Genomic DNA, 24,638 nt, shown 5'->3' with positions numbered 1-24,638 from the left:
CCAGTTGCCCAAGGACAAGGGCATGTTCAGCCTGGCCAGAGGAGACTTGCAGGCTTCTGGCTACATCTGGTAACAGAGGAAGTTCTGCTTGTTCCTCCCTCCCTTAGCGCTGGGTGTCACTGCTGAGAATGTGGTTCCTTTTAGAGATCCACTTGGGGCCTGGAATTAATCACCAGGCTGGGGAGAGGGCAGGGGTGGAAGCTGGGAGGGAGGAGAATCCAGAGGAAGGAAGAAAGGGACCATCCTGGCTCCTCGATCCCCAAACCTACTCAAAATCTGGCTCTTCATCCTTCGCTGTCCTAAAAGCCTCATTCACGGAGACATGCAATGCTTTCACCGAGCCCAGATATTTTACGCATTAGTGTGCTGCCTTTGAACACGCTGAGGGCTCTAGGTTGGAATCCCAGGCGTTTATATTTACAGTGGGACCAGAGTCCTCTCCTAACAGTTTTGAGGAGTGCTGGTGTTAGTGCCGTTTTCTTGGAGACAGGGGAATGCTGGGTCTGAGCTCTACATTGGGAATGGGTAGCTCTTGGTAGCCTTACCATCTGACCCAAAACCCCAACCCCAGAATTCCTGTCTGAATGAGAGCTGTGGAGGGTCAGTGCAACAAAGCACAACCCTGAGTTTCCAGTCTGCAGCCCAGGGCAAGAGGATAGAGGGCTTCTTTTCTCTTCTCTTCTTTCCTCAACCTGCATGCTGCCTTCAGAGTTGGGAAGGCTGAACCTCAAAAGGCATCTTGTTTTGGTTAAGCATGCACTGCCCTCCCACCCCATGCTTTTAAATCACACAATAACTTTATTCATGAAGTTACGCCTATCGGGCCAGAGATTAGGGAATGACGAGTCTAGGTCCACAGTGAAATCATTACCAACCAAGCCACGAACGCTAGCAAGAGAAGTTGACATCTTTCTCCAAAACGATTTATTTTTAAGTAATGAGAAGACAAACCATGTGTGGTTGTGCACGTGTGTGTGTGTGCTTCATTCATGTGCCATATAATAGCATAACTCTGAGTGAACACGGTAAGCAATTTAGACTTGGTCTTTGTGATCCCTTGTGTATTTTTATCATACACAGAAACATGAAAACATAATCCCTAAACTCCAGCCCCACCTCCAGAAGTCTTCCTCTCCTCCCTCCTCCCCTCCACCTGCTCCCCTCCCTCCCTCCCTCCTCCTCCTCCTCCTCCTCCTCCTCCTCCTCCTCCTCTTCCTCCTCCTCCTCCTTCTCCTTCTCCCTCCTCCTCCTTCTCCTTGTTAGACAGTTTCACTTCTGTCATGTTTTCTCGTTTCTCCTTTAGGTTCTTTCGCCTTTCTGAATACCTTTGTAGTGAGGAGCCAGCTTCCTCCCCACCTCTTCTCACTTCTCCTGGTTTGTGATCTGGCTGTTTTAATGAGCCCAGTCAATAACTACAGAGAGGTGCTGAGGACATTACAAAGGAATCGCCCTTAACAAGTCAACTGTAGATGAGGTGCCAATGGGATGGACAAGAGGATTAAAGTATTTATGCCAAAATGTTAGAAGCACACGCAGAATTAGTTCTCCCCATGTTAGATATTTTACTTTTGGCAAGTTCGTATTTAAAAATCTTTTATCCTTGTTTTGCTTAAAGTATTACAATAAGCTCTGGATTTTTCACAGTTACACTTGTATATTTTCACAGCTGTTTTAATCAGAAAAATTAATGTGCTTTTGATAGCTCAGAAATCTATCACTGGCAAAAGCTTTGCGAAAATGTGCTACAGAGCAGAGTGGAATCCTCAACATTATATATTTTGCTGGCTATTTGAAATTCATAGAATTTCCCCTAAATATTTTCTTTTGCAGTTCTTGCCTAAATTAATCTAACAGCTAGGGCTGACTTCTTTGATAATCTCTTTTGTTATGAATGCAGGGGTTGCTATTGTTAACATTCTTTGGGAACCAAACATGAACTGCCTGTCACTAGAGGAAAATACAATTGCTATTTTTGCTTGTATTAGAAGTACTTTTCAAGTAAAATATACAGCATAATGGATAAGCAGGACTGGCAGTCCCCTTGATGGCTTTATGGCCACTGGCTTGGCTATAGTACTGCCCTAGATTTTTACTAGCAGCATAGAAAAGAACTTGACTTTGGCTTCTCAAGGTCTGTGACAGATACAGACTCACAGATGCACACTCAGAGTCTCTGGCGTGGTGAGTACATGTGGTCTTGGATCCAAATGCTAGGCACATATCATGCACTGTGCAAGAGAGGAAACTACTGAGAGTAAAGTTCTGTAGCCACATATCAACAATAACAACACCAAGAGTAACTTAAGAAACAAAACCAAACTAAAGAACTTGCAACCAAGAAGGAAAAGATGGGGAAGGAACAAAAGAGATGAACAAAAGTCTCAGTCGCTCCTGTCTGCCAGGCAGAGAAGAGGCTGATTTCCAGGGGAGGGAGAATCAGTGGATTAATGTGAACTTTAATACTGAAGCAGTGTGTGTTTATTGCTGGTGACCACAAGACATAAATCTTGCAAGCACAATATACAATACGATGCAGCCCCCAGTTTCTTTCCCCTTCTCCGGTCTCAATTTGTGTGTAAGTGTGTGTTAAGTGCTGTTGAAAAATAGTGACCTTTAATAAAGGATTGTATCCTGCGACTATTTTCCCAGACACACAGTGACCTTTCAAACCAGACTGAGGTGAGGGGGTGTGGAGTTTGGACTTTGAACCGGCCAGACCCCGCTGTGCTCCTCTGTTAGCCTGGCCACTTTTTATTGTGTCACCAGGGAGCGTTCTGTATGCAAAGCAGGCTGGGCTGGCAGCCTGAACCTTTGCAAATCAATTTGTCTGTGAAGGCGAGTCCACTGGAGTGAAAGATGGTCTAACAGGGCACACTGCCCCCTCTCTTTGTGACATCATCGCCTGTGGTACTCTTGTCAGTCATGTCTGCCCAAAGGACTATTGGAAGAAGGGAGAATGCCAGGGTGGGGGGTGAGGGTGTGAGAGGGGTTAATCCTCATGACCAACTGTGGCCTGAGAGACAAGGGGCGTTTTTAATAGAAACTGGGCAGGGTTTGGGGGGGGGGGTGTTGGGGGGGGTTGGTGGTGGCGGATGATCTGCCTGGCTGGGAGGGTGATGGGGGAGGTATCATTTATGCCCAACATTGTTGCTTGGCTGTGGTTGCCAACCCTACTGTCTCCTCTCCCATCCCGATCTCAACATGTCACAGGAGGGGATTACTATATCCCTTGGTCCAGGAGAGAGCTAGGGTTCTAAGGAAATGTTAAAGATGATAGTAGCAATAGAGCTTGCCCCACCCCCACCCCCTACCCCTGCCAATAGAGCTGGCACCCATGAACTCTAACCTTTGACTCTTTTCCTTAAAGACTCTGAGCTACAATCTCTTCTCACAGCAAACCTTTTCATAAGGGTTAACATTATTATTGATCTCGTAAGTCTTTCCAACACCCAAACTCTACATTAATCAGTAGCTAAAAATGCCAAGAGAGACAAAAATTCAATTACATTGTTCTCTAATTCAAATTTCTTCTAGAAGTCCCTCTAAAGATATGGAAATCCTGCATTTTTCATAAAACAGTAGTTAGATCAATTTCTGTGTAAGCAATTAATCATCTTTATACTCCACCAAAGACGAGGAGAGAAGTGTGACCTACTATAGCAATGTTGACTGATTAGTCTCTTGCTGAGCATACCGGCAGGAGACCTCAAACCCTTGACCTGTGTACAGGTTTAAAACAAGCCTCCTAGAGGTGGAGAACATCAGCGGTTACCTCGATGGGCTCTGGAGCTGGATGAGCCTAAGTTCTAGTTCTTGTTAACACTTGCCAAATTATGGGAACTTTGGCAAGTTACCAATTCTCTTTAAGCCTTGGTTGATACATCTTTAAAATGAGGATGTTAACGAATAGCTACCTCATAGAGATCTGGTGAGAAGTAGAAGTCAAGGCAATGTATGCTGCTAAGCAGAATGCCAGCATGTAGTTAACCCTCAGTAAGCATTAGCCCTGATTATAGTGTCATATATGGTGGTGATTGAGGCGGAGTACTTAACAGGATGTAACTTTGGTTCCCGTGTCTGATATCTGACCTCGTTCTTAGCTTTATGTCTCTAATACTTTCTTTTCATCACCTAGAACATTCCATCTTTCCTTGGCCTCTTCGAAATCCCTACTTTTGTCCATATTCCTTTCCAAATCCACCATTACTCTTCCCTTGGTTGTAAGTTCCTAAATAAATGGGCCAGTAAAATTTTTCCCCTCAAAATGAGATACAGTCAACCAATTCCCTTCTACCATTTCCACAGTGAAACTCAATTTAAAAATTCAATAGTTTGGGGGAATTTTTCTTTCAGACTTGAGCCCATGCCAATCATGTCTGTGCTCTTTACAAATGAATGGCTAGTCTTGCCTCACAGTGACTTCCCCTTTCAAATCCTGCTCCCAAACCTTTTTTTTCTTGTCAGCTCACCACTGACTCTCTGCAAATCATCCTGTGATCCCATGTAGAAGGACATAGTACATGAATAAATTTTAGTTTCCTATGATTGGAAACTAAAATTTATAACCGAAAAATAGAATGGTAGTCAGAAAAAATCATGAGTACATAGCACAAACATATGTAAAACAGATATGTATATAAATTTGGTGCTACAGATACGATGCATATATCGATAGTCTAGAATCTCTTAAACATAGTAACAAAACACAAAAAATAAACCAAAAAAACCCCAAACAGAAAATACAGAAACAACAACAAAAACAAGTTAGTGGTATAAAGAAGACCTTGAAAGAGCAAGGTTAAAAGACAAAAAGGTTATATTGAACATCCCTTATGGAGCACCGAAGACTTTGGGATTGAAAGCAGATATGATGTTTATTATAAAAACAATTGATATATTCCAGAAAACGAAGAAAGGATGACAAAAGCAGGGTATGCAAGTCCAGCCGTTTGTTCATTTCTGGTCTAGTTATGCAAGGTGTCATATTATATTACCTGGATCATAAAACCTGATGGTTCCAAAGCTGAATCCAACATGAGCTACATATAAGGCGGTCCCATGACTAACACTCACCTTACAAAGAGTTCCATTGCACCCTCTAAACCAGAGGTGAATCAAGGTCATTGTAGCCAAGGCCTGGGCAAATCGAGGCTGAGAAACAGGACAAGGAAGAGCAGTGACTTGTTGGGAAAAGAGGAGCAGACACCATTCTTAGGAAAGCTGGTGGTGTTGATACATTGAGTGCTGAGGCATAATGCTTCCAATGTACCCAGAAAGAATTGGGAAGTAGTGTGGCCTCTTTGAACTTATATTCTGCTCTGATTTTCTTAGAACCTAGAAAACCCTTGTTGAATTCTCTCCTTCAACTGCTTGCGAATGAAAGAGATTTCATTATCTCAGAAGGCCTCTTCTGCAGTGAAAGTTGATTATTATTATCAGCTGGAATTATGGAGAAAAATGAGAAGAGGTTAAGAATTCACAATGAGACAAAAGCAAGGCATTAGTCACCAAGGGCAGGGCAGCCACTAGCTGGATGGAAGTGAAAGTCTGGGTGAAAGTGATCTGGGAGGTGGTAGCCAACTGTACTGGTAGAACCGCAGACCTTTATTAGGGAAAAGAAACTCGGACACTGTCCTTTTCTCTTTGTCCACAAAAGAGAAATTATGGAGCCACTTTCTGCTATTATTCTGGGCATGCCATCTGTTCTGACAGGGGCCATGTTTTGGGACCCAGTCTAGTTTGGCACTCTAAATTTACCTGAGGAATGAGCATCTTGATCAGTCAGTCCTAGGGTGGTATATATGAAGGAAATAAGAAATGGAAAAGAGCAGGGCCTCTTATCCTAATATACTCGATTTGGTGATTTTAATTATTCATCCAATAATTGGCACTTTTGACAGCAGGGTGGGAGCTCCCTGGTAATTTCTATCTGCTCGGACGGGTTGCAGGATGCCTGTAGTTCCTAGATGAGCTGCCTGGAGCATTATAGGAGAACACACCTGGAAATGTAGCTAGGACAGTGCCTGATGATTCTGAGGTGCTCAATAAGTGGGAATTGTCTCATCATACTCCTGCACTTAACTGTACGCTGTTTCTTCAACCACAGCGTGATGATGGGTAGGCAGTAACCATACCTCCACAGTAAAATTCCCCAGAATCTAGTACTAAACTGGCATGCAGCAGCCAGAAACTCAGTGAGTGGGATTACCTTGTCATCTAGGCGTTTAAATGATGGTGGAAGGAGGGGAGGCCCCAGCAAAAAAATTCCAGGCATTAATTGGGAAAGGGAGTGTAGATGGAGGTACAGGGGTACGTATGGGAAGTTTATATAATTTTTTCTGAATCCCAACTAACTTTAATTAAGTATCTTTTGTGCTTAGAGCTTACCTGATCTCCATGAGGGGCACAGAAGGCTACTAGGGCTGAGTACTGTCTGGATCTTACAGTTGTGGATACCAATGTCTCGGAATAGCGCCAGTCACTAGTCAGATCTGGGAGCAGGGCTAACAACCAAAAAGTTTTACTTTTTGTAGCATGCCACTATTTTCAAAGTGCATTTATAAAGTTCATCTCCAGGTAGATGAACAAAACCAGGGTAAAGTACAAAACACCCACTTATATTTGAATTTCAGACAAACAACAAATAATCTTTTAAAATATCCAAAATATTGCATGAGACATACCTAGACAAAAATATTGTTTGTTGTTTATCTAAAATTTGAATGCAGTTGGATGTCCTGTTTTTTTTTTCTTTTCTATTTTTCTAAATTTGTCAATATTACCTCTGAGTGGAGGGCTGGCATAATAGTTAAAGCACAAATGCCGATAATATTGCACTCCAAGCTCTGCAACTTACTAGCTTTGTGTCTTTTGTTAAGATTTCTCTTTTAAAATCCAACCAGAGTTTTCTCATATGTGCTAGGCTTTGCTGTGAGGACTTAACGAGATAATGTGTATATAATCTCAGCATGCAGTGACTGCTAAGAAAGTTGTAGTTAGTTGTTTTCTCGTATTCCATCCAGCCTTGCACAGGCCTGGAAAGAGACAGCCAGGCATTTCTCTACCCCTTAACAAAAGGAGAAGGTGATAATCAGAGAAGCTTTGAATCTCAAGCTTTGACTCCAAGTTCAGCATTTTTGCACTAGGTTGGTGATACTTGGCCTTTGTTTTGCTGCCACTTTGGCATAGAATAGCAGATGCTGCTGAGGAAACTTGCAGTGCTGCCTGTCTTCATAGACCAAGGAGAAGAGACCCCTCCTTCAGAGGTCCAACCAGGAGGCTGGTGAGTCCCTTTGCCCATCAGTACCTGTGGCTAGCAGGGAAGGAAGAGACACTTCTAGGGGGTTTCAGTCATGAGCCCTGTGATGTTGCAGGTCATGAACCAGACTACACAGTAGGCTGAGAAGCTCTTCCTGCCAACACCCTTTTTGTACCCATCTGTAGACCATCAGAGGCTCTGCACATGAGGAATCCATGACTCGATTCTTGCCACTCACTTGTCTCTATCTACAGGATAGCTTAATCCACACTTGTTTTTGGCACTAACTTATAAGCCCCTTCTGGGAAGTATGTATGTTACATAACTCCTGGAAAGTTCAATATGAGAGGACATTGTGGGTGCAAGTGCTAGAAACCTGACTTAAACAAAAGGGAGAACTGGACACCCATAACCCAATCTCAGGCAGAGCAGCAGGATGGCTGTCTTAGGGATCACTGCAGCCAGAGTTTGAACTTTGCCAGTACTCTCTCAGGTTCTGTATTCTGTTTGCTTCATTTGCCCTAACCGTAGATGGTTTCCCTCTTCCCAAGGGAGAGAGCCAGCTCCCAACCGTTATGCTTACAACCTCATAATCAGAGAGGGAAGAGATTCTTCTCTGTTAGTTCCAGTTAGAAAAATCTTGAGAAAAGAGCCTACTGACCTGTCTCGGTCAAGTGCTCATCCTTGGACCAATCATTGTAACTAGAGAGATGGAATGCTCATCCTTGTGGTTATCCTTGGACCAATCATTGTAGTGGAGGGATGAGATACTCAGCCCTCATCAGAAACTTGGGTTGTATAGGAAAGAGACAAGTTTTCACTTAGAACAAGGAAGGATTGATGTTTATGCCTCCTTATAAATGAAAAGTTCAGAGCAAGGTGAGGCTGAGTTGGGTGGGACAAACTGGATAATTTTCATGAGGAAGAGGTAAGAGGTCATGGGTCATAGAGATAAGATTATTTGGGTCTCTGCCTGACTACACGTAATTTTGTTTGGGCTTGGGCATTGGGATAAGGCCAGTAGTAACTTCCAAAAACTGTAAACAAACAAACAAAAACCCCAAACAAAAAAAAAAAACCCAAAGGTATGCTTGTGATTTGTGGGACAACTGGTGTTTTTAACACTTTGGGGGGTAATTACAACCATGGACATTCTACTAGGTGTTTACTTGATGCCCAGTAAAGTGCTAAGCACTTTAGGAGTTTCAAAAACAATAGAAGACAAGATCTGAGCCTTTGAGGAATTTATAATCTTCTTAGGTTGACAAGATGTTCACATGTGAAACACTTAGAAAACCCTTTAAGTAAGTGCCAGATGGTGTCTGTTGAACAGGCTCTGAGCTCTGTGACACATCAGGGCATGGGGACTGGGTCTTGGGCTGAAAGACGGGGAAGGCTGTCTAGTAGGATATGAACTGGGTTTTGCAGAACAAAGTATAGGTTGAATGCAGGAGGCTGAACTCACACATAATAATGGTTTTTAAATTTTTATTGTACTTAAGGATAGATAAATGAAAATTAGGTAGTAAAAAGTGTAGCCAGAGTGAATGCTGCCTTAGGATGAAGACCCAGGTTTCTTATTCCAAGGAATAAGAAGAAATATGTCTGTTCTCAGGCTAAAACTTGGGTTTTGACAAAGGACAGTTATCTTTCTATTGTGAGCTCTGCTTTGCTAATACTCTAGGAGGTGCTCAGCTGACCATGGGATGGGGAAAATCACTTATGTGTCTTATCTCAAGCTAGTGAAGACTTGTTTATGAATGAGCAAATGGAAAATATTAAGAGAGAAACTTTTAAAAAAGACCGTAATTGGCAAGTTAGGCAGAAATTTTCATGAAGACTATGAAGATCTAGGAAGTAGTTGATATGCAAGAAAGAACAGGGGTTTTAAAGTCCGAGATATCTGAGTTCTTCTACTTTTGTGACTTACTAAGGGGCATGACCTCAGGCACTGAGCCTTAGTTTTTTCTGGCCTATAAAGGGGGAATCAGGATAGTACTTCATAGGATTCTATTTTTGAAGATGCAATCGATTATGTAAAATGCTTGCGACAGTACTTAACAAGCAGCAAAGACTCAATAAATAGTTGTAATTATTATTGTAAGGGAATATAAACTTGGTATTGGCAGTTGAACCTATAACCATTCTAGTTCAGTGCCTATTATGTGCCTGACACTGGACTACATAGGCATGTTACACAGAAGATTAAATGTGATTGCTGCAAAAGACATGTAAGGAAGATACCGTGATTTTCACTTTAGAGATGAGGAAACTGAGCCTCAAGTTAAGGGGCCCCAGTGATGTTGATTTGAACTGGGTTGTGCTCTCTTTTCCATAGGTAGTAGATCAAAGATAGCTGGCTGAGATTGCTAGGCAATTTCCAGGCTAGGGCCCTGCATCATAGACTATTTGTTCAGATGCCTTAGAAGGAACCCAGGAGGTTGGTGAGGGAGCAGTGATGCAAATCCAGGGAAAATGGTTGCTAACTACCAGATATAGGTAGGCAGTCTCTTCTTGAGCCAAATTCCCCAAAGAGCTCCTGACAGCAACATTTGCTCAGGAATGCGAGAGAGAGAGAGAGAGAGAGAGAGAGAGAGAGAGAGAGAGAGAGAGAGACATCCCAGAGAGCCTTGCTAAGTGAGTGTGACCTTTCCCTTCCCTTGGGTCAGTGGTCAGTGCCTCTTCTCTCAGGGAGGCCTGGCGCCTTTGGAAGTCCTCTTACTCCTGTGACCCCTCTCCAGCCCTATGGAGAAGGGATGCTGGCTTCAGTTCCCCATGTGGGGGTGGCAGCTGGCCTCTGCCATGATGATGGCTCCTGTCTAATGAAAACATTGCAAGACGGACAAGTTATAAAGCAAAACAGAGCCACTGATGTGTGGGCAGGTGCAAGCCAAAAAAAAAAAAAAAAAAAACCCAGGATTTGAGCATACAAAGTTGAATTGCTGAGACATAGGATATCTTAATAGCGTGGGAAAAGGGGATTGTGAGATCAAAGGCTGTGATAAGAGGGAGATTATTTCACCACAACTCTGCAGAGGCCAGGGACAGTCAGTCATACATGCAGGGCGGACACTCCACACATGCCTGTTTTTTTTTTTTTTTTTTTAAATTTCAAAATGGGAAACATCGAACCCAATCCCACGTAAGCAGGCCTCTGACCCTGACTCCCCACCCCACTAGCCCATGCTGCATTGCTGTTGGAGTGCAAGAATTCCAGGGCCCACCAAATTTACTTGTGTGATTTTAATTTCATTTCCAGCTCACATTTCTATTTCTTCATAGCTGTTTATTTTTCTGTGGTAGAGCATCCTGGCTTTGGCTTGAAGTCACAGTTACGTTCTTTATTTGGTGGTAACCATTGGGACTTAATTTGGAGGCTTTTTTATAATTATTATTGCATTTTAAGAAAGGTAAACCCATTTGCCAGCATGATTTCTACTTCTTAAAATTCAAAGCATTTTGTTAGAGATTGTTCTTTGCTGTTGGAGATGGAGCTGATTTCAGTTTGTAGCCTATTGTCTTTACACCCATCTCAGTGACTAATACTGTAAGATGGATTTCCTTTTTTTTTCTCCTTCCTTGAAGTGGGTTTCAAATCCCCAAAGAATTTCTGGGAGGGTGAAAAAAAAATCCTTTCATTGAAAGTAAGAAAAAACAAAACAAAAAAGCATAAGAAAGCTGACAAAAAATCATGTTTAATGAAACCAAGTTCCATCTCCACAGATGTCTGTGGAGGCACAGAATGACCTAAAGATAGAAAAACGAGGTTTCTTTACATACTTTGTAAAGGGTGGTTTTTCTTTTGAATGTTGTATGCGTGACTGACCAGTGGCTCTCAGAGCCCCTGATCTAGCAGGTAGGAGAGTCCAGCCTACCCTTCCAGCTGTGTCAGGTCACCCATGACAGTGGTGAGGTGACTTGTGAAGGCATCCTGGGTTCTGCTTTTCTCTGAGTGCCTACAGCATGTGCGCTATGTTCTACAACACCTGGTATTTAGTCACGCACCTTCAAATTCAAACTCCGCCTCTTAACAAGCTGTGTGACTCTAGATAAAAAGTTTAATCTCTCTGGACCTCAGTTTCCTCTTTCATAAGCTGGAGGGAATCATATCTATCCCCATGGGTTTTGGTGAGGATTTTTTAAGATATGGTAGGGAAAGTTCTTGGCACAACGTCTGACCCATAAGAAAGGATGCTGATTCTTCCTGTGGCTGGATCTTCCCACCTGCATGTGCAACTAGATCTTAATCTCCTGTGAGGTGGGCCTGGGTCTTGCACACCTAAGGAGCTTCTTGGGTGCTGGGTGCCTCCTTGGTAGGAGGCCCTTACAATCTGCTTGGACCCAATGTGTAACCAAGAATAATCGAATTACTGAGCATTTCTTAAAATAACCTGAAAAAGTACCAGTCTCTATGAACTTCCCTCTTAAACACACAAATTAAACAAAACGAATAAGAAATAAACACATCTAAAAAAGTCCACAAGTTTGAAATTAGTTATTTCATTAGGAATTAATGACTTGAAAGTTTCCCTGTTCTGCTGTCAATTCTTGCATCTTTTTGTTAAATTTTCCTTTTCCGCCTTCTATTTGTGGAATTACTCTTCCCAAGGCTGAGAAGACTTAGGTATGTTTTGCTACTGGAAATGGACTTGACGTTTTTCCATCAGGGAAAAGTGCTGTGGCTGCAAGAATGGCATATGGACCACTGGTCCATGAGATTCCAAGGTAGCAAAGGCACATTTTATTTTGGAATGTTCTTTCCTAGAGAACAAGGGGGGCCTGTGTATTTCTAATGTCCATTTTCTGCCTTCTTCACACATATGATTTTCTGCCTAGCCCAGAGCTATTTCAAACACTTGGCTGGGGTCACTGACTTCCCCTAGTACCCTAGTCTGCATGCATTTTTTCCTGATTGAACTTCTTTTGTCCTCCTTGCTCTCTGTGCAGTAACATCTCTTCTTCTATTTGGTTCTCCAGCCTGACCCTTTATCTCTCTACATGCTATTTGCTCATCTGGGTCCCTTTTAAGATGGGGTATGGACACCTTAAGTCATTGAATTGGGTTTGTTGAACCCAAGGGGGTATTGTCTCTCACTTGCTTTTCTTTTTCTTATCTTTCTTATTTCTTCTCTTTCCTTCTCTTAATTTAATTCAGTTCATGCACCTTGCAGCTACATTTCTGGCTAGAGTGCTATATTTTAAAAATTCAGGAAAACCTTTTATTTTGATGTTCTTTACTTTATAAAAATTCCATATCATACCTAGCAACCCAAATTGGCCTGAAAGATAAATAGCAGCTACTTTCTCTTTTTCAAATTACAAAAACTTTCCCCTCTAGGAACAATAGCTGGTATACTGACAGTGAATCCATTTATTAAAACGATTTATATTTCCTTTTCATGAAATGTGTCTTTTGTGTAATTTGAGGCAAACCTGTGTTTCTTTACGAGTTTTTCATCCCCTCATTTTGTTCACTACAGCTCTTCTTTGCCCATCCTTGCCGTTGCCAGTTTGATAGCAACTCGGCAGCAAATGTACTTGAATACCTTTACCTGGTGAACAAAGTCTGAGCTCTTTGATTTGCATCCTACCCTTGTTTTGTCAGGGCAAAATGGGGGGAAGGATGGGTGTGAAGGAAATAACACTGCTTTTAATCACTTGGAAAACATGCCCTTCCCTTTGGCTTCACTTTTATTCAGAGGCTTTTAAGCTCATTAAGTCACACCTGGCCCCCAAATAATTGCACCTTCCACATTTAAGTTTATGGCCTCTTTAATAAGGATAGAATGAAAACTGGGGAATTCAGAGACGAACCACAGACTTTCACTGAGCAGTGAAAGTCACCGGGTGTGATGCTGCACCATCGTCGTGGAGGGGAAGACACACCGGGCTGGACAACACCCTTACTCGCCCATGGGGTCTTGGGGGTTTCTGAATGTAACAGCCTACCTGCCCAGGACAGAAAGAGTGACCCTCTCAGAAGACTAATTAATGATGCATCCTCTTTGCTTGATGATCTTTGCTTTCTACTTTTTAAAAAATCCTTTCTTTCAAATAGTCTCAAAATGTCTTTTTGCTTTTATCTCTGCTATGGCCAAAGGAGCAACAAGGGTTACATCTAGTTAGCTGTGCCTGTGCTTAAAGTCAGACCCCACACTGTCTGTCTCTGTCTCTGTCTCTGTCTTTCTTTGTCTCTCTGTTTCTCTGTCTCTGTATCTCTGTCTCTCTGTCTCTCTCTGTCTCTCTGTCTGTCTGTCTGTCTGTCTGTCTCTCTCTCTCTCTCTGTCTCTCTCTCTCTCACACACACACACCTCCAAACTTAACTCGTTTAATTTCCATTATGAAAGGTGAAGTCCTGGTAGGGAATTGGAACATTGCCCTTGGGAACAAAGTTAGCACACGATTGGAATAGAGTTTGAGAAAGATGAATTTTTATTTTATTTTTTTTAAGGGCAATAAGGTGACCGACTCTGGGCACAGTCAGGACATTCCAGGAGAGCCTCATCTATTGCAGGCAGATTGTTTTTGCCCCTTTTCTTGGTCATCCGATCTCTTTCCATGTGCTGCTTTTAGAACTTCCTGGTGCTCAGGCCTGGCCTCACAAAAGGGAACAGCCATTCGTGTCCAGACACATTGCAGACTTCTGGCAAAATATCTGGAGCTCACGAAAATTTACACTTTTCTTGGCACCTAGCCGAGAGTATGAGTAGGACTTGGCTTGGGTTTCCTTTCAGTTAGTAAAGTCCTTTTGGGAGGTGCTGAGATTTGGGGTTGGGGGAGCAGCAAGATTCTCATGAAGGGTCAGAGCTACTGAAATAAATATCAGCTCAGCTAGGGAGAGCAATTCCTGTAATTATACCTGCCTGATGACTTATAATCAGCATTCTTAGCAGAGTCTGTAACTTTCATGTTTTCTCCTTCTGTGTGCAATATGGGTGGCATTGATGGGGAGCGGGGGAGGAATAACACCTGATTTTAAAAAAGTGGTGGTGTTAGTGGTGGTTGTTCTTGTTAACATTAACATTATTCTTATTGAGATTACCTTTGAAATAATGCCAGTGGGCCATTTACTGGAATTTCTCTTAGTGGGGAAAGAATCTAGGGACTGTGCATTGGTTTTGTTTGTTTGTTTTTTTTGCTTTTTTGTTTGTTTGTTTGTTTTACTAGGGAGAAGCCTGTGCATATAGACATTTAAAACACCAAAATAAAGCTGTGTGTGTGAACACAGCTCAGACTTGCCATATTGGTCTTGTGCTCCAAGTGAGGGTCCATTTTGAATTCCCACCTAATGTAGCCCATTCCCCATCTCCCCTCTTTAAAAAACTTGAGGGAAACCAGCCGTCTGCCAGTCCACAGGCTGTGTGTCATTTCCTTTTCTCTCCAAGCCTCACTCTTTCCACAGAGGAGACTTTTCAAATTAACGTTTTCAGTTCATTAAAGACCTTTTCGCAAACATTTCATTCTAGTAAAGGCAGCATTTCATCTGGAAACGGTCAGGCTCATGCTGGCACAGAATGGTGTGAGAAAGAAAAAAATAGTCAAACTCCTTCTCACCAAGTGGACAGGCAGTATGCAGTAAACCTCAAATGGCTCTTCCTTCGAGTAAGGAGAGATTTCTTTGGAAGGGAAAAATAAAGTCAGTGAATGAAAATTATTTACTCTTGTTTTTTTGTAAAACTAGCAAGGGAATAGGGGAGCTTAGCTTTCATTCCCTTTAAAAAAAAATAATAAAAGGACTTCCTGGGAAGAAGCAGCTCACAACTGTGGCCCTTTGTTTTGCTTTTGCTAACATCCCTTGTAGCCTCTCTAGGGTGCACTCTTTGCTTGGGGAGTAATGCATGAAAATCCTTTTGCCTCCACATAAAAATATGGCCTTCCTTTCCTTGCCCAGACCCTCTTCGAGTATCTCATGCAAATGACTGTCTTCCTCAGAACAGACCAATGGAGCAAAGCAGCAGTAACTTGACAAGCTTGAGTGAGTGGAGCTTGTTGGACTAAATTACAGAAAATATTCAATTGAAGTAGGACTGGAGATAGGCATATAGAGATGAGTTTCTAACTGTTCTTGTTGCCCTACCCTGGAAGAAAAGAACCTGAGAATCTTAGTGCAGGAAGGAACCTGAGAGATTAGCCAGTCTGTGAGTGTGAGCCTGTGCGTGTGCATGCGTGTGTATGTGTGTGTTTAAACTGTGTTTTTAGAGCCCCACAGGACTTCAGGATTAGCTCCATCTCTTACTGTTTCATATGGTGAAGTTTGGCACAAGATTTCCACTAGACCTCAAGCTCCCTGAGGCCTGAGCCATGTTTGTGTTGTTCATGTTCTTTGCACAAAGTTGGTGCATAGGCAAATATTTGTTCAGTGAATGAGTAAATAATGTAGCTTAAAAAAAGTTTGAAAACCATGGATCTCGGCCTTTTGCCTTTCCCTTCCACCCGTTTTACATCAAGGCCAGAAAAGATGGATGAGTTTCCCAATGTCCTCCAGCTGGCCTGGACCACAGTTAGTTCCTTAGTGATCCTCTGTCAGTGAGACCCAAAAAAACCACAAATGCCAGCTTCTCGGGGGCAGCTTTCAGGTAGAGTCACCATTCCCCACTCACCGTCCAAGAAGTGGGCATGATTTGCTGGGGTATTTAAGACCGTGTGCTGTATGAGAGCAGAGAGTATGTCTGTTTTGTTTATCACTCTGTTCTATGTGCCTAGCGCAGTGCCTGATTACAGCAGCTCAGTCCCTGTACTAATTGTTGAATGAGTGAACACAAACACAACTCTAGCCCAAGGTCCCTTCTCCTGTATAGTCTAGAAAGAAAAGATAATGCTTGGTCCCAAGTTCGCCCTCAAGAAATCAAGAGTCTTAAAGTTCTTTGGATCCTAATTAAAAAGTTAGCACCAGTGGGGTGCCACTCGCAGTAGCATGCAGGCTCCACTGTCATTGTCACCATCACCATCATCAAGAATGGCAGGCAGGTAGACATGCCTTACTCTTATGAAACTTTACAGGGAAATAAGCAATTCTTGCCTTGTTTGAACATGGCTACTAGTTGGTCTTATCCCTATAATCTTCTCACTCTTGCCCAGTGCAAATAACAGACTTCTACAGCCTGAATTTATGGGGTGATGCAAAGAGCACTGGCCTCTTTAAGGTGCAGATTTGCATGCTAAAGTTGGCTCCACAACTTCCTGATCTTATAACCTTGTACATGTCTTTTGTCCTATTTGACTTTCAGTTTCTGCATCTGTCAAAAGGGAAAACAGATCATGCGGATTCGCTTCTTACTATCTGTGTGATATTGGTCAAACTACTTAATCTTTAGCTGTAAAACTCAGTATCCTTAACTATAAAATGGGTCACTAGCAGTACATACCTCTTGGGGTTGATGTAGGGATTACATGAGTTAATGTATGCAAATGCTTAGCATAATAAGTGCTCGGTATATACATATGGTCATACTTGTTCTCATCTCTCAGGAATTGTAAAATTTGTATGGAAAGATTCATTCCACAGATGAATTCTATATAATATAAGGGAAGGCTATTGAATTTTTAATTATTTTTCCTGTGTATCCAATTACCTACTAGCATTCACACTTAGCTGTTTTATAGAAATACCAAAGGTAAATGGTTCCAAATGGAAGTCATGACCTTAGCTCATTTTCAGTGTTCTTCCTACCTCCCTTACCCTTCCTGCCTCCAACTCATCTCCCCTTCCTGTGTTTCCTGTTTCAGTGAATGGTGTCAACATCTTTGCAGTGGTCCAAAATGACAGCTGGGAAGAAGTCAATTTCCTTACCTTCATAACCAATTAATTACTAAGTCCTGTCAGTTTTCCCGGTTAGGAGACCCTCTCGTAAAGCTGGATACACTTCTTCCTCAGCACTGTACTACCTGGTGTCAAGGCAGAGCCTGTTGCCTGGGCTTGAGCAGCTGTGTCTCAGTGATGCTACTGCCCTGTTCTTGGTGTCTAGCCTTATATGTTTGTGTCTTCCCATTTCTTGCTGCTGGCCTTTATGCAAACTTCTCTTCTTCCACTTTCCTGGATAACTCTTTAGAACTTAGCATAGAGAGTTCCTACAGAAAACCCTCCTTGACTATCCTTCAGTCTGAATGAGGAGTTCCCTCTAGGGGCATCTTAACTCTACTGTCAGGTCAAACCTCTGCCATAGTATTCATCATAAAACCATAATAAGATTTTTAGAGACTCTAAACCTGAAATGGATTAATGTGTCTTTGTTTCAATATGCAATCTAAAATAAAAACAATACTAAACTATGTATGTCATAGTATTAATATCTAACACTTATTGAATACTAGTTATGTACCATGCTCTGGTGCTTTACATATATTAAAATTCATTTAATTTTCACAATAATTAATCATCACATAATATACTCTGTGCAATTCCCATTGTATAGATGAGGAAATTGAGGCCCAGAACGTTTAAGTGTGTTGTCCAAGGTCACAGAGCTATTAAATAGCAGAGTTCAAATATAGGCAGAATTGCTCTAGGATCCACGTTTTCAAGCATATATTAAAAAGTTTAAAAAAATTCTGATTTTTCTCTATTTTGCATTTTTTGAGAAAAATCCAGTGCAAAATTCTTTTAATTATTTCAAAACACTTTTTCTCTCTCTGCTGCTGTTGCCACTGCTAGGAGGACCCCCCATATGTGTGCTTTACTTGCCTACTGGTCACCCTGCTCTCTTAATTACATGGTATAAAACTGCCTTTGACATGTATGTCTTACCTATGGATTCCTGAGGACGTGTCCTGTGTCCGGGTCTGGTTGCCCTGTGGGGAGAGGCTCATCCAAGATGCAGAGCTAGTGCATCTACCACAGCCTGGCTAGACCCCAAGCCCATGCTGGTTTTCTGTTTGTTCCTTTCCCATTCAGTTTCAGCTTACCTTGCCAGTGGCTAGTGACAGGGTGGGCTGAGATAAGGATGGCTTCTCCTTAGAACCTTCCATCCCCTATACTATGTTTCTGCAACCAATTCCCTAGTCATTTCCTGCTTTTCCCCACACCCCTCCTTGTGCCCTCAAAAACTATCTCTCTTGAGCTGTTGTTGGTAGGAGCTGTGAGCTGTAAATACATTGTAATATACTAAATATAAATAATAAGGAAATAAAGGCTCTCCCGTGTTCTCCTTGTTCTCTGTTCTCAGGACCCCTCATTCAAAAACAAACACTATGGGATTAAAAACATAAGAAGAAAGCTGCCTTTCTAATAGGGTGGGAATCAAGCTGAGGTTTCAGCAACATCCTTCTAAAAGGTGCTTACCCCCGGTCTCTGCTCCCAACCCTGAGGCACCAAATATGTACCAAATGAGCAACAAAAATGGATGCACCCATGAGCTCTTCAATTTTCCTTGAAGGAACTCTCTTCTCTGTGAGGCAAGCTGTTTTTCTCTGTAACATTGAGATAGATTAGTAAGTACTTTTTCACTCAGCATTATGAGGGGAAAGATTGTATTTATCTTGTCAATATTTTGTTTCTTTCTTTTTGGGTACTAGATTCCATTTCTCTTTTGTCCTCAAAGAGGTCCAGTCCCCCAAAGAAAGCAATGATGCCTTTCTTCAGAATTTCCTCCTTTCTGACTCTTCACAGTTTTACCCAATAAAACTATCCAATAGTTTGAGCTAGCCTATTGGAAATAACTTTTGATAGATACTGGATTTTATTCTTTCCACAAATAAGGATTGAGCTACTATGTGCCAACAAGGGCACGAGGCTTGTTCTGAAACAGTTCATTGTGTCAGACTAGTAGGGAGTCTGGGTACCACTGAGGAAGGAGGCAGAGATATGACTGTATTCAAAGCCACTGGGATTGATACTAGGTGCAAATAGCCTCCTAGGCATGACAGTTGTAGTGTTCCCAGTAAGGGTTCTGAATTCTGTATACATATGTAGATTAAGTTTCTTGATTACTTTAGGTGTAATCTCATAGGAGTCCAAACGAAATTACCTTTAACTTTTTCCATCATCCTCAGATTCTTTGGCAATTAAACAGATGAGTTCGGATTTCTCACCTTTGCAGCTGATTGCAAGTAGGACCAAGGTATGTTTAGGCCTGGACGAAAGCATTTAATTTTTGGATTAGGAGGCTTATAGACTCTGAGTCTATTTGGACAACTAGTTTTGTGAAATGCAGTAAACAATGAAAAAAATTTTTTTAGCATAAGTATATTTCAAATACTGCCTGGAATATACTTACTCTAATTGTAATTATATGAAATTAAAATTTAACTGAGTATTTTGCTTTTCCCCCCTTAAATCTGGCAGCCCTAGAATATAGGTACTTAAGGAATGAGCTTTGAAAAGAACCCCATTGTATGTGCCTGGATGTGTTTGTATTTTAGATGTATGTTTGGGGAGAACAGGGAGGGTCTAGGGAATAATTTCTTGGGCAACTGGACAAGTGCATGTTATAGGAAAAGTCTGATGGGGAAATTAATGGTGACTATTTACTCAAAAAATAGTTCTGGTTATCTCAGGAGAAATCAGCCCTGAGTTTGGTGATCTCCTGAGGAGGAGGGTCTCCAGCTGATCTGGGCGCCAGAGGCTTAGCTAAAAGCATGGTGAAAGAAATTCTAGAATGTGCCAGGAAAGCTGAGTTCCTTTATTATGGTCAGTCAGGGTGATCTTGGGCAACCTACTTAAAGTCAGATTCGTCTCATTTTGCACATCAACTGAGGTTTAATAATAATAACTTTATTTTCTTCATGGGTTTATTTTGAGCCAAATTGAAACAATGCTCAAGCTCTTTGAAACAGTGTAAACTTTTTATACCATTAAAGGAAATAGACCCTTTGTCTTGCCAAAATACACTGGACCTGTACCAATAGTTTTGGGAGCCCAGGCCTTGGAGTCCACGCTTTGGACGTTCTTGACAGGAAGTGAGCCGGACCCCCTCCTCTTTTCATCAAGAAAGCCCTTTGGATGAGTTGTCCAATGGTTTTGTCTTTTTCTAAATGCTGTTTTGGGGTGACTAATATTCTCAGTACCTCAGTGGGATTCTAAAGTGTGACTGAAGAGGATTTGGGATATTTATATACAAGCTGGTTCAACTTAGCAGAGGACTATCTGGGTAAAAATTGAGAATAGAAAATGATTGAACATGGATTTCTCCACAATGACTTCAGTATCTCTACTCAGGTGAATAAACAGAGTGTGTCATATACATAATAAGATATATAATTCACATTGCACTTGAGAGTTTACAACGTGACTTTTCACACATGTTAACTCATTTATGTATATATTATCTCCCTGTGGTCAAAAACAGGCCTTTTTTTTTCTCTGTACACATGTTGGAGGAGCACTAACTGCAGAGTGGCAGCTGAGCAACCAGACCCATCTCATACTCTCCCTCTTGTGTGCATTTGACCTTGACAATCTGGGTGGTGCCAATGTCCTTTGCTCCTCATTCTGCTCTATTAAAAATGCTCATTTAGTGTTTTTATCATTGGAGCTTGTGTTGAACTTATACTTTCTTGTATCATTGATCACAGGACTGTTGTAAGCTCCATGAGGGCAGGGATTTTTGTATCTTTTGGTTATTGTTGTATTTTCGATATTGTGAATATTGCACATAACAGATATTCAAGATATATTTACTGAATGTATAAGTGAACTGTTCTTCATAGCTTAGTCATATCTTCTGAGCTAGACTTTAATTGCTGTGAGAGCAGGAACTATATCTTCATTTCTCTTGTCCTTCCACTGTTCCTGGCACGGTGCTGAAGCACTTGAATATTAGTGATGTCATTTATATGAATCGGCCACACATGTACATGAAAGTGTGTTTTGGATTAGTAGATGTAGCCATTTAGGACCTTCATGGGCTGAAGGCATTTACTTTTGGAAGTTTCACCCCATATTATATTAATCTTGAAAATGAATGTACATTTCACTGTGTGTATATGTACACACTTAATTTCACTGTAAATAATTTTTTGTAATTTGCATTGTTAATTATTATTTCAATTATCATTTTGGTTTCACAGTTTCTGTTTTGTAATTTGGAGCCAAAATTTTTCTTCTCAAATATTTTCTTGGCCCTTGATACACCCACAGTCTCTAGGCACTGGGCCTGATACATACAATGGCTTTGCCTGCGGGTACTTCCAGGGCTTGAGGGACTGACCTAAAAGGAACAAGATGTATTAAAATTGAGTTCAGCATCCCAGCGAAACTGTTCTCCATCCCCTTTATCCTGTTCCTGGGCCTTCTCTCCTGCCCTACCCCATCTGCCAGACTCCAGGCGTGTGCTGAGAGAGGATGAGTTTTATGGTATTCGTAGTTGTCCCCCAAGTGCAGGCGTCTAATTAGGCTTGACACTACCGAGGCGTTTCCCTGACATTTATGTCACTGCCTCAATCTTTAGCAGCTTTTGGTCTTGTGGGAAGCACAACAAACAATGTCAGAAACAACATAAAATTCCCCATTAGAGGGGGCCCTCGGAAACCGTGCCGCTGTTTATTAGGTGCACTCAAAGGGGAGGCCGAAGGGTGGGACAGGGTATGTGGATTCCGGGCTAGGAGGAAGAAATAAAATGGCTCATTTAAATTCTTGAGAACTGCACAAGAGGCAGAAGACACAATGAGTATCTTAGAGAAGAAAGGCCATCAGCTGAACAAACTAATCACATGGTAATCAAAGGGGTGTGATTCACTGGCTACTGAGAAGTACTTTTAGAAGTTTCAGCCAGGGAGTGTAAAAATCCTACAGAATGACAGCTTACACAAATTACAGATTTTTAAAAATTGCATAAAGGAATGTGTAGTAACTTGCAAAATGGTTTTAAAAACAGGATTTAAAGACGAAAAGTGCCCAAAGCATCTGAGGAAGGCCAGAGAACATGCAGGTCCGACGTGGGAGGGGCTGTGTGAGCCTTTCCGGAATGACCCCTCCCTGTGCAAGCCCCGCCTCCTGCGCAAAGCTCCGCCCCATCCGGGTCTTTTGGCGTGGATGTACGGATGCTCTGTGTTATCTGCTTGCGGTCCGAATTTGGACGCTTGGTGACTGACTCAGCGAAGAGGACCGTAACAGAAGTAGGTGTCCGTTCTTGCCACTGCAAACCGCGCCCCCTGCCCCCCAGTTTTTACAAACTGGGGATTCTAAGCTCCGTCCAAGGCACAGGAAGGCTGGGAGAAACCGCATGATTCAGAGGCCGGCTTCTGCCCGGAGGCCGGACTCCCAGCCCTGAAGTCAAGGTGGGCTACTGGGTGAGGTGGGGTGGATGGGAGTACTGCCCATTTAAAGTTCTCCCCTCTCACCGTAGGCTCGTCGTAAATCTGAGCTGAGCACTCAGTCTTTTTGACACCTGTGCTGTAGCCATGTGGTCATGTGGGATTGTGGCCTGCAAAGAAATGCAGCTCAGGGTCATGGTGGGCTGAGATGATTCTCAGCGTCAGGGCCAGGCCAGCTGTCAGCCAAGGGTCAGGTAGGCAGAGTCTGTCTTCTGGAATCTTGCCTCTGCGGCCAGCAGCCCTTTCCTCCCACAGGTACCCATCACAGCTGCCTTGAGGCCTCTGGTTCAGGTGAGTGCTAACCAATTCCATATACACTGTTAGCTGATAAGCAAGGTAACTAGTAAAACCTTCAGATGTGGCTCTACCCAGGGGTATTTGTCTTTGAAAAGGTGATTTGAGAAGTTGGGAAAGTCATGACAAGTTAGAAGTATTAGAAAGTGCTCTTTTTAGCTGTGTAATCTGGGGACAGTAACTTAAGCTTTCTGCGTCAAAGTTAAAATGGAGGTAGGACTAGTAGCTTCTGAGTTGTGCTGAGAAGCGGAAATGAGGTCCTGGATGTTAAGTGCTCAGCACAAAGCCCAGCACAGAGTAAGTGTTCAGTAACGTTAGCATTGCTGTGCTTCTGAGGTCTCCCTGAACATGGCGGCCTATGGCAGAGGTCTGCATGGATGGGATTAGGCCTATTCCTCACCTAGAGGAGCCTGAATGGAGGAGGAAAACAGAACCTCTGAGGGAACTGTGAAAGCTCCACCTCTCGCCACCAGACTCAACCTGAGTGAGTGAACATTGCCAGGAAACTTTAAAAAGTCTGTGATGCCTAGGCTCCACTGCTGTCCTCCACGTTTTTGTTTGTTTGTTTGTTTGTTTTTTTACACGGTCCTTTGGTGATTCTGATGTTCAGCCAGGGCTGAGAATCACTTTCTAGGTGAATGGCAGCATGAAAAGGCAGTGTTTGGGCTGGATATCTGTATGAGGGAGACCTGTTTTAGGGTAGTTTGGTTAGCTATTGTAACAAATGGCCCTCAAATCTCCGTGCCATACCACAATAAAGCTTCATTTCTAGCTCATATCACAGTTCTTTGGACGAGAGAGGAGGCCTTTTTGTTCTATGTTAGTTAAGGACCCAGGCTCTTTCCATGTAAAGGCTTTTTCATCTTTAATATGTGTCTTCAGAGTGTCCCTGGAGTCAGCTAGCTGGCAGACCATGGAGGAGAGAGTGTGGAGAGGGTATGTCTATTCTTAACTGTCTCCAACCTGAAGAGACACATTACTTCTGCTCGCATCCATTGGCTAGAATCGGTCACACGTACCTATTAATGCACAAGGGAATTGGAAAGTATAGTTTAGCTGTGGTCTCAGAAATGCAAACAGGCTCAGTGAGAACTTAGCTGTCTCTGGAATAGACTCCAAAATGGTGTAGGTTAACTCAAAAGCTGGGCCTGAGGTTCTTAACTTGAGATCCTTGAATTTGTGAAGGGTTCATGCTACTCTTAAAATTGGGTGCAAAATGTGTGTAGGAGCCTCTTTACTTCATCCTATTCTCAGAGGCTCAGAGGGTGAAGTCCTGCCCCTGCTTGGACCAAAGTAGTAGTATTATAGTACTTGTTTTCTGCGTCTGATAATCTTTGAAAAAATGATGGAACATGGTCAGGATTTCTGTTTCTTTTCCTTTTTCTTCTCCTCTTTAGTAGAGAGAGAAAGATGGATAAGGGGCAGAGATTTGTTAGCACCACACCCTATGGCAGTGCTGCTATTGAGATACTGTTAGTTAGTATTAGGGAAAAGACAGTTTATGTGGCTGTGAAGAATCTGAGAGACCGTGATGGGCAGGCTAAGGACTCAGCCTTGCCCTTCCAGAATGGAGCCAGGAGCAAGGGTCACCTGGACCTCGTCAGTTTTCAGTTTCGGGTTACGGTGAGAGGAGGGAGGGAGATCAGAGGGAAGGGACTGCCAGACGTCCATCTGAGACAATCTCTTTAAAGAATGAAAAGTGACTTGATGGGAAAATTGACATTTTGCACTATTGTCTCAATGCTGTGTCTGCTCACGATGGCTTCAGAGTGCCATTGTTTTCTTCCTGGTAATGGGCTCTACCTGAAAGCCCTTCCAGACGTCCAGGGCATGGCTG

The 24,638-nt window shown here is 42.5% G+C and overlaps 1 long non-coding RNA gene across 7 annotated transcripts in view; it reads left to right on the top strand.

Moving 5' to 3' along the window:
* Positions 1-24,638, top strand: part of LOC107502447 — a 607,862-nt gene that overhangs the window by 29,989 nt on the left and 553,235 nt on the right. For all 7 annotated transcript variants that reach the window (XR_004952153.1, XR_004952152.1, XR_004952149.1 and 4 more), the window contains exon 3: positions 22,069-22,309. This is a non-coding gene — a long non-coding RNA (uncharacterized LOC107502447). The remainder of the gene's footprint in view (positions 1-22,068; positions 22,310-24,638) is intronic.

Source organism: Rousettus aegyptiacus, unplaced genomic scaffold (genome assembly GCF_014176215.1).
Source record: "Rousettus aegyptiacus isolate mRouAeg1 unplaced genomic scaffold, mRouAeg1.p scaffold_m13_p_7, whole genome shotgun sequence".
In the NCBI taxonomy this organism is placed as follows: Eukaryota; Metazoa; Chordata; class Mammalia; order Chiroptera; family Pteropodidae; genus Rousettus; species Rousettus aegyptiacus.
The sequence above is the reverse complement of the archived record's forward strand: the minus strand, read 5'-3'. Positions and strand labels throughout refer to the sequence as shown.